The sequence below is a fragment of the Chrysochloris asiatica genome, unplaced genomic scaffold, assembly GCF_000296735.1.
Source record: "Chrysochloris asiatica unplaced genomic scaffold, ChrAsi1.0 scaffold00136, whole genome shotgun sequence".
Taxonomy (NCBI): Eukaryota; Metazoa; Chordata; class Mammalia; order Afrosoricida; family Chrysochloridae; genus Chrysochloris; species Chrysochloris asiatica.
The window spans coordinates 8,884,986-8,896,171 of record NW_006408654.1 but is presented as its reverse complement, the minus strand read 5'-3'; the positions used below and the strand labels follow the sequence as shown (position 1 = coordinate 8,896,171).

At 36.6% G+C, this 11,186-nt stretch overlaps 1 pseudogene; it reads left to right on the top strand.

The window, feature by feature from the left end:
- Positions 1–779: 779 nt before the first annotated feature.
- LOC102813330 lies at positions 780–1,748 on the top strand (annotated as a pseudogene).
- The last annotated feature ends 9,438 nt before the right edge of the window (positions 1,749–11,186 follow it).

The window sequence follows — 11,186 nt, the reverse complement described above, 5'->3', positions numbered from 1 at the left end:
TGTAACAGAAATATTTCCTTTTCCTGCCTACTTTACAGAATATGCCACTAATCAAATATTGGAAAGTACTTTATAAATGCAAAATACAATTATTGTTATTAATTCAATTAACATAAAGGTAAAAGGAAAATCTATAGTAATCCAGTTTCTGGGAAGTCAGGAATTTGATGTCAGGCTAAGATAATCTGAGAAATTAATTTTATTTATTTAATGAACTGTCTAAGGATAAAATGCATCTATATTTCCCAAGAACTTTTCAGCTGATTCCATTTTTTGTGTAATGCAGATTTTGCTTGATTTTATCTCTCATATTGTGTTACTCTAGCATTTCCACTATATAACAAGCCAATTTAGAATTTGTACTGGGGATTTCAACTATGAAATAGTTACAGAAAGAAGAAGATGAGAATGCCAAACTATTAGTAGCTTTTGATTATTTTGAAAAAAGGGAAGGATTCTGGTAGTATATATGAAAGTCAAAGACAAACTATATTATGTGAGTAAGAAACAATTGAGTATAATGTGTGGTAAGAAAAGGTATGTGAAAAAATTAGTTTTACATATGCAAAGATTGTTATTGTACCTGATATATGCTATTGAGTCAGTTCCAACTAATAGCAACTCTTTATAGGGTTACCAAGGAGTGACTGGTAGATTTGAATTGCTGACCTTCATACTACTTTAATAGCAACCCCATGTTTACATTTAACTTTAATAGTATCTCCATGTTAGAATGCAAAGATGAAAGAAGAAAAAGGGACTATTTTCTTCCTGTTGGCATGTGTCTACTTCCTGTTCCTGTGAGCATCATTCCAACCATGATTCTGCAGCATAGCAGAGTTGTTCCTGCACGTAGCAGCATTTGCATTCGGTTTGCAATTTCCCCTTACTTGCAAAATTAACCCTGTTACCTTCCCTCAGAGACAGCAATCATAACCAATTAGCACCTGTTCCTCACATGTCTGAGTCCCAGGTCTAGAGGTTCACCTCCAAGCCTCAAGGTTGTAATAATTCCAATGCCTCTCTTTAATGCTCCTATCCCTAGGGGTAGAAATTGTTCCCTATAGTTTCAATCTCCACAGCACTTTTATGAATCCTTTTGACTCTTACAGTTTTTCAGTTAACAGCAATAGATCTAATTAACAATTTAAAAACATATAATACTTACTGATGAAGATCAAAGACCACAGTCTTCAGTGTGGGTTGCATCTCAATGTAAAGAAAACAAAAATCCTGACTATTGGACCAATAAATGGTATCATGATAAATGGAAAAAAAAAGACTGAAGTTGTCAAAGATTTCATTTTGCTTGGATCCACTATGAATCTCATGGAAGTAGCAGTCAAGAAATTAAACTACTGGCAGTGTGAAATAGAGGTGAGAACGACACCACCGCCTCCCCCCCCCACCCCCCCCCACACACATCAACCATAGCCGCATCCCCGCATCCAGCGCTTGCGCCCCACAGCCGAAGCCACCATACCCAAGAGAAAGGTTGAAGGGGATGTTAATGGAGATAAAGCCAAGGAGCCAAGGTGAAGGATGAACCTCAGAGGAGATCCACAAGGTTATCTGCTAAACCTGCTCCTCCAAAGCCAGGACCTAAGCCTGCAAAGAAGGGAGAGAAGGTACCCAAAGGGAAAAAGGGGAAAGCTGATGCTGACAAGGATGGGAATAACCCTGCAGAAAATGGAGATGCCAAAACAGACCACGCACAGAAAGCTGAAGGTGCTGGGGAGGCCAAGTGAAGTGTGTGCATTTTTGATAACTGTGTACTTCTGGTGACTGTACAGTTATTTTTTTTATCAAGTTTTATAAAAATGCAGAATTTTGTTTTGTTTTTTTACTTCATTGTTTTGGGGGAAAGGGACAAATGTCACTAATAGAGTGTCTCCAAAGCTGGATTGATGTGGAAGCAAACACCTTTCCCATCTAGTTTTGAGAGACTCCCTCTTGGTTCCCAGGAGGAGGGATTCCCTGACTTTAACACACATTAGCCACCTTGGCGCACAAATGCTATGTGGTGTGGGAAAAGTACAATTTGTTTTTACATCTTCATATCCTCTCCGCCCTCTCTGCCTTCAGCATCGACTTGACTCCCATAAACCCAGAGACCTATTGGGGCCTCACTTCAGAAAACTGGTTATTCATGTGTCAGGCAATCTGGACTTTCCAGTGTTGTCATCTCATTGGCACCCCTCAAAAGAGCAGTGGTTCCTTTGTTTAGATTGTGGGTCTTCAGATTGGTCATTCTACCTTTTTCATTTCATTTTCTGAAAGTCAAGGTCAGCTCATGAAAAGTTATTAAAAAGCATGCTAAATGTGAAATGTCAACCCTCACTCTAAACTTTCCCTGTTCAGATCATCAGATGAAGACTTCCTCGGGTTTTATAGTGGCTTTCTGACTTTGGTAGTCCATCAAAGAAGGAAGTTTCAAAGTTGTTGTATACTGTTAACAATTATCTGCCCATGTCCTCCCTGAATACCATGATTGTTTATAAAAAGTATCTCTAACAAAGCTGGATACAGTATGACTTGGGGAAAAAAAGAAATTAAATAATGTATTGCATTGGACAAATCTGCACAAGACCTGTTTAAAATGTTCAAGAGCAAAGACATCAGTTAGAGGACTAAGGTGTGCCTGACCTAAGCATTGGTATTTTCAATAGCTGTATATACATGTGAAAGTCTGATAATGAATAAACAAGACCATAGAAGAATTGATGCATTTGAGTTATGGTGGTGGAGAAAATATTGAAAGTACCATGAATTGCCAGGGGAACAAACAAATCTGTGTTGGAAGAAGTACAGCTAGAATGCTCCTTAGAAGCCAGGATGATTTTTCTTTTCATATTTCAGGCATATTATCAGGAGGGTCCAGTCCCTAGAGAAGGATATTATACTTGGTAAAGTGGAGGGTCAGTTCCAAAGAGCAAGACTCCCAAGAAGATGGATTGACACAGTGGCAGCAGCAATGGGCTCAAGCATAACAACAATTGTGAGGATTTCACAGGACCGGCAGTATTTCTTTCTGTTGTACATAGGGTCACTATGAATCAGGAGCAATTCAACAGCACCTAATAAACCACAAAACCAAAACAGATAATTAATCTACTGGTTTAAAATTACAAATGCTCATTATTAAACATTTTAAAATCATAATCAGAACATTAAGTATATTGGGGACTATGCCAGACCCACTATTTATAATAGATGTGACAGACTTAACATGACACACAGAAAGCACATTTCAACAAACCATTTTACTCTTTTCTTTCTTTTTTTACCTTTCAATTGAAATGATCGAATAAACATATTAACAAGGGAATTGAAGACCAACGTAGATTATGAGATAAGAGAAGCCCAAAACATAAGACAGTAACCAAACCCACTGCCATTGAGTCGATTCTGAGTCATAGTCACCCTGTATAGTTTCTGAGGTTGTAAATCTTTACAGAAGCAGAAAATCTCACTGTTATCCCCTTAGAGCAGCTGGTGTGTCTGAACTGCCAACCTTGTAGTTAACAGTCTAGTGCATATTCTACAGAGCTAAAGATACATTAAAAAATATAAAGTTCCAGATAAGAAATTGAAAAATAAATTGATTTTCAAAGGTAGGATAAGGAATAATTTGGAAAACAAACATCAAACAAGGGAGAAACATTATATTTGAGCAGATGTAAGGAGGCAGTAAGTGTTCACATAGGTTTAATGAAAAGTGAACTGCAAGTCAAAAGACACTGATCCCTCCTCTATTGCAAAATATATGCCATCTGTGAACATACACACAAAGCAAACCATTCAAAAGTGGAAAACAAACTAACAAACCCAAACAATCTTGTCCTACATATCAAGACTATAGACCACCATGCTAATTTAGAAAGACTTTGCTAATACTTGTAAAAAATGTAAAGCCATGGAATGACTAAATATGCATTTAGGTGGATTTATGTTGGGTTGAATTAACCCATTGTAGTTCAGTTGATTCTGACTCAGTTGATAATGACCATAAAGGACAGATTACAATTGCTCCATAGGATTTCCAAGTGGAGTAGAATACTATTGTAGGACTCAGGGTTTGATTGAGTAATTTTGGGGAACCTTTAAGGAAGAAGGCCTTTACTCTGGATTGAATGGTGTCATAGGCAAAGGCAATTAAATGATGGGGTACTTTGAACTCTCTTCTGACATCCATTTTTGTCTTTTCCTTCTTTTTTGTTTTCTTAATGACCTTTTGCTTTCTTACTGTATTATTCTCTTGATGTCATCCCACAACTTTTATGGTCTTTGGTATTTAGTGTCTAATGCATTAAATTTGTTCTTCAGATGATCTCTAAACTCAGGTGGTAATTCTGTCATATTATAGGTCATATTTTGGCTTTCATGGACTTGTTTTAATTTTCTTCACCTTCAACCTGAATGTGAATATGAGCAATTGATGGTCTGTTCTACAGTCTGCCTTGTTTTGGCTAATGATATGGAGTTCTTCCACCATCTCTTTCCACAGATGTAGACAATTTGATCTATGAATATTCCATCTGGTGATGTCCATGTGTAGATGTAATCCTGGTGTAGCTTTGTATGATAAGCACCAGATCACAATGCCGGTTTGAACCACAAGGTTTGTGGTTCAATCTTACCAGCTATTTCTCAGAAACCCTATACAGGGTCAACATGAATTGGAATCAACTCAACAACACTTAACTTAGCAGCAACAATAACAACACTTAGATATACCTGTTCACCATTTTTGAAAGTATATGTCCAAAATGTTTAGTTGAAATTGGACATATTAATGAGGACAAGAGTAAAACAATTTTTCAGTGATAAAGGCTTCCTTTTTGTTTGCAAATGCACTTAAATGTGTCCAACAGTAAAGTAAGAAAAACAAAAATAAAAACTGATGCAACATTCTAAGAGAAGAAACTAAGATCAGTGATTTGTTCACATCTGGGCTGAGTTTAGGGTATGTCAAATGAATTCATGATCTCTTCACTATCCATATTTCTGATGTGGCTTTTAAATTTCATAATGTTCATGAAATTCTGTAGCACTGGCCACATAGGCTAGTGGGTGATGAGTAATTTCAGGAAAGATTCTTACCACAGACCTCATTGTCTGTTCCACACTGACATTTTTTGAGGTGTAACCCATACAGTCTGGATCCCATGAGTCACTGTTGCTGGCAGCTGACGGGATACCCCAACTACCCTTCACGCAGATGATGATCAGTGCTACATTCACTAAGAAACTCTTCTTTGTTATCACAACAGACAAAATCTTTATGAAAAATGGCTTTTTTTTCCCACTAATTTTTTATCTTTTTGGGAGTACAGAAATATTTGCATCTTACAGTTGTGGAAATAAGGTATGGGAAAGGATGTGAAATGTGAAAATGATTCAATCATAACACTGCATATAAGTTGTAGAGTTGGTTCTAGAAAAGAAATGATGAAGAGATAATGTGGACATTCCTAACGAAAAGTGATGCCTGATTAATTGAAAATTTTTATAAAAGGCTGATAATTCAGAGTTTCATCCATATTGTGAAGCATCTACATATATATTGGTCAGGTTTCATGGCACATGGTAAGAGGGATACTGTAACAGACATAATTAGGATGAATAAGGATTATAGCTGATCAATTAATTATACTTTGACTATTATTTGGAAATCATTGCAATAATTTCCAAAAATAGTCAAAGTATAATTCTATCTGTGTGGTGACTTGTGCAATACTATGATCTTGGAAGCTACGTCACTAGCATTTCAAATACTAGCAAGATCACTTACAGGGTAAATTTCAGTGGAACTTATAGAGTCAGGCAGAATAGGAAGATCTAATGACATAGTTCTAAAAATTTGATCCAGAAAGCCATGTAGAATGCTGTCTGATGCAGTGCTAGAAGATGAGTCAGCTAAGTTGGAAAGTATTATACTATTATACAGCAGTCCCCGACAAATGGACTGAAAGCTAGCAATGATCATGAAGATAACACAAGGCCTGATAATGTTTTGTTCTGTTACATATAAGGTCAGCATGCATTGAAGCCATCTTGGTGACAACAAACAATAACACAGTGTTTTCTGATTTTTGAAAAACGAAGTCACCAACCTACTGAGTAACATATATATTGCATTATTGTTACACTTAACCCATTGCTACTGCCACTGTGCTAATCCATCTCATTTGGGGTCTTCCTTTCTGTCACTGACATCACACTTTACCAATTATGATGTCCTTCTCCAGGGACTGGGCCTTCCTGATAACATGTCTGAAATATGAGAGCTGAAGTCTGGCTGTCTTGAGTTCTAAGGAGCATTTTGGTTGTCATTCTTCCAACACAGATTTGTGTGTGTTTTCTGGAAGCCCACAGTATTTTTAATATTCTTCTCCTACACCATAACACAAATTCATCAATTCTTTTACTACCTTCCTTATTCATTGTCCAAGTTTCACAAGAATATGAGGCTATTGAAAATACCATGGCTTTGGTCAGACACACTTTAGTCTTCAAAATGACATCTTTGCTCTTGAACATGTTAAAGAGACAAATTTGCCTGATGCAATACATTGTTTGATTTCTCAATTGCTGCTTCCAAGAGTGTTGAAGTAGATCTAAGCAAAATGAAGTCTTTGACAACTTCAATCTTTCCTCCATTTATTACCATATAATTTATTGGTCCAGTAGTGAGGAATTTTTGTTTTCTTTACATTTAGCTGTAAACCATACCAAAGACAGTGTTCTTTCATCTTCATTAGTAAATATTTTAAGTCCTCTCTGCTTTTAGAAGCAAAGCTTTATTGTCTGCATATTGTAGGTTGTTAATGAGTCTTCCTCCAATCCTGATGTCACATTATTCTTCATTTAACCCATTTTCTCTGATAATTTGTTCAGCAAACAAATTGAATAAGTATACAACCCTGGTGTACACCTTTCCTGAATTTATTTAGCAAAGTATAAATGAAATTCTCTAAAAAATATAACAGCATTATTACACTGGGAAAAATGAGGGTATTCTGCATGGAGTCCTGGTGTGGAGCCATAGCATAAGCACTTGACTTCAAGCTCAGTTTGAACTGCAAGGTTGGTGGTTCAAATTCACCAGCCACTCCTCAGAAATCCTATATAGGATTGCTATGAGTGGGAATCAACTTGATGGCACTTACAACAAAAACTATGAGGGTGGAGTTTATATTTTTCCCCATGATATAATTAGCTGTGCATTGAAAAAAAAACAAAAAACAAAACAGTCATGGGTTGAAAAAGTAAAGAAGAATAAAATGTCAAACTTTTAGTGTTATTTAGAGAGAATGAAATAAATTACATGTTCTTCCTAGTCTTTAGTGTAGTCCACACTATGGGGATGGTGGCCAGGGGTTGGGAGAAGATAGATGCTAGGAAAGGAAGATAATAAGTTCCTTTTAGGACTTACTGAGTATGTTATGGGCCTGGAATATCCTTGTAAATTTCTTCAGACTAAGCCTACATAGGATTATTTTTTATAAGAGGCATGTAAAAGTAATGAAACATTTTAAGGTATTAATTATGAGAGTCTGAAGCATATAAAGGAATTTCTGGACTGCACAAATGGTTAAGCATCCTCAGGTGGTACTAAACAAAATGTTGGCAGTACAAATCAACCCAGATATGCCTCACAAGACCTGGCTATTTCAAAATGTCACAGTCTTGAAATTCCTATAAATTTCAGTTCTCTGAAGCACAGGGCCTCATCATGAGTCATAATTAACTGACTCAAAACTGATTGTGGGTGTGTGTGTGCATGAAACATAGCTATTTAGAGACTTCTGAGTCAAAATGCCACCACTTGCCTATCATTTTGTTGTATTGTGGTGGCTTGCTGAGATTCTGGAAACTATGTCATGGGTATTTTAAATACCTGTATGTTCAACCATAGTGGATAGGTTTCAGCTGAGCTTCCAGATGAAGACAGATTAGGAAGAAGGAAAGATGGACTACTTCTGAATATTTAGTCACTGAAAACCTTATGAATAGCAGTGTAACACTATCTGCACCGAAATACTGAATACTGAAGCATGAAGAAGAGCAACAGAATATTGTCAGATACAGTGACAGAAGATGAGCCCCTCTGGTTGGAAGGCACTCAAAATTCATCTGGGGAAAAGTTGCCTCCATAAAGCAGAGTTGACTGTGATGATGTGAATGGAGTAAAGCCCTTAGGACCTTCATTTCCTGATGGGGCACAAATCAAAATGAAGGGAAACAGCTATAAACATCCATTAATAATCTTTGCATGGAATGTACAAAGTATGAATCTAGGAAAATTGGAAATTTTCAAAATGAAATAGAACACAAAAACATTGATATTCTAGGTATTAGTGAGCTGAAGTTAAATGGTATTGGCCATTGTGAATCTAACAATCACATGAAATATTGAATGAAATATTGAAGAATAGTGTCACATTCATTATCAAAAAGAACATATCACGATCAGTCATGAAGTATAATGTTGTCTGTGAGAGAATAATATCCATACACCTACAAACAAGACCAGTTAATACTACTATTATTCAAATTAACACATCAACCACTAAAGGCAGTGAGGATGAAATTAAAGAATTCCTCCAACTTCTTCAGTCTGAAATTGATCAAACATGTAATCTAGATGTGTTAATAATAAATGGTGATCGGAATACAAAGTTGGCAACAAAGAAGAAGGATCAGTAGTTGAAAAACATGGCCTGGTGATAGAAATAATACTGGAGATCAAATGATAGAATTTTGCAGGATCAATGACTTCTTCATTGCAAATAAAATTTTAAAACAACATAAATGGTGATTACACACAGGAACCTCACCAGATAGCATATTCAGAAACTCTTCATATTATCAGCCAAAACAAGGCCAGGGACAGACTGTGGGACAGACCATCAAGTGCTTATATGCAAGTTCAGGCTGAAGCTGAAGAAAATTAAAACAAGTCTACAAGAGCCAAAAATAAGCTCTGGTAGTGTAGTGGTTACAAGTTGGGCTGCTAATCTCAAGGTCAGCAGTTTGAAACTACCTGTGGTTCCGTTAGAAAAAGATGAGACTTTCTGCTCCTGTAAAGATGTATAGCCTCAGAAACCCTAAACCTATAGGGTTGTTATGGATTGGAACTGACTCAATGGCACTTAAAAACAAAAACAAGAGCCAAAGTATAATCTTGAATATATCGCACCTGAATTTAGAGATCATATGAAGAACAAATTTTATGAGGCACTAGACTGAAGACCAGAAGAGTTGAGGAATGACATCAAGAACCACATACAGGTAGAAATCAAAAGGTCATTAAAAGGACAAGAAATAAGGAAAAGACTAAAATGAATGTCAGAAGAGACTCTGTAACTTGCTCTCTAGTGTAGCTATGCTAAAGCAAATGGAAGAATTGAGGAGTTACAAAAGCTGAACAGAAAATTTCAAAGGTCAGCTTGAGAAGAAAAAGTCAAATACTATAATGAAATGTGCAAAGTCTTGGAGTTAGAAAACAAAGGGAATTTCTCTCAGCATTTCTTAAGCTGAGGGAACTGAAGAAAAAACTCAAGCCTCAACTTGTGGTATTGAAGGATTCTATAGGCAAAATCTACCACTTGTCTGTCAGTTTGTCATACTGTGGTGGTTTGTGATTTGCTGTGCATCTGGAAGCTATGCCACCAGTATTTTAAATACCAGCAGGGTCACCCATAGTGGACAGGTTTCAGATGAGCTTCCAGATGAAGATAGACTAGGAAGAAGGAATAATGAACTACTTCCAAATATTCTGAAAACCTAATCAGATATAATGCCAGTTAATGAGTCCCTCCAGTTGGAAGGCACTCAAAATGCGAATAAGGAAGAGCTGCCTCCTCAAAGTAGAGTTGACCATGATGATGTGAATGAAGTAAAACCTGTGGGGAAAAAAGCCCGGGGGACTTTCATTTGCTGATGGGACACAACTCAAAATGAAGAGAAACAGCTATAAACATCCATTGAAAATCGGAACATGGAATGTAAGAAGTATGAATCTGGGAAAATTGGAAGCTGTCAAAAATGAAATGGAATGCATAAACATGGATATATTAGGCATTAGTGAGCTGAAATGGACTGGTATTGGCCATTTTGAATCTGACAACCACAAGGTTTACTATGCTGGGAATGACAAATTGAAGAGGAATGGTGTTGCATTCATTGTCAAAAAGAACATATCCAGATCATTCATGAGGTACAATGCCGTCTGTTATAGGATAATATCCATGTGTGTACAAGGAAGCCTAGTTAATACCACTTTATTCAAATTTACGCACCAACCACAAATGCCAGTGAGGATGAAATAGAAGAATTCTACCAACTTCTTCAATCTGATATTGATCAAACATGCAATCATGATGTATTAATCATTAGTGGTGATTGGAATGCAAAGGTTGGGAGCAAAGAGTAAGGATCAGTAGTTGGAAAATATGGACTTGGTGATAGTAACAATGCTGGAGATCGCATGATAGAATTCTGAAAAATCAACAATTTATTCATTTCAAATACCTTCTTTAGACAGCATAAGAAATGACCATACACATGGACCTCAACAGATGGAATACATAGAAACCAAATTGACTACATCTGCAGAAAGAGATGATGGAAAACCTCTGTATCATCAGTCAAAACTAGGTCGCGGCAGACTATGGAACAGACCATCAATTACTCATACGCAAATTCAAACTGAAGCTGAAGAAAATGAAAACAAGTTCATGAGAGCCAAAATATGACCTTGAATATATCCCACCTGAATTTAGCAATCATCTGAAGAACAGATTTGATACATTAAACACTAAAGAGCAAAGACAAGAAGAGTTGTGGGATGACATCAAGAACATCATACAGGAAGAAGGGAAAAAGTCACTAAGAAGAAAAGAAAGAAGGAAAGGGTCAAAATGGATGTCAGAAGAGACACTGAATCTTGCTCTCCAGTGTAGAGATGCTAAAGCAAATAGAAGAAATGAGGAGGTACAAGAGCTGAACAGAAAACTTCAAAGGTCAGCTCAAGAAGATAAAGCCAATTATTACAACAAAATATGCAAAGATCTGGAGTCAGAAAACCAAAAGGGAAGAACACATTCAGCATTTCTCAAGCTGTGGGAACTGAAGAAAAAAATCAAGCCTCAAATTTCATTATTGAAAGATTCTCTGGG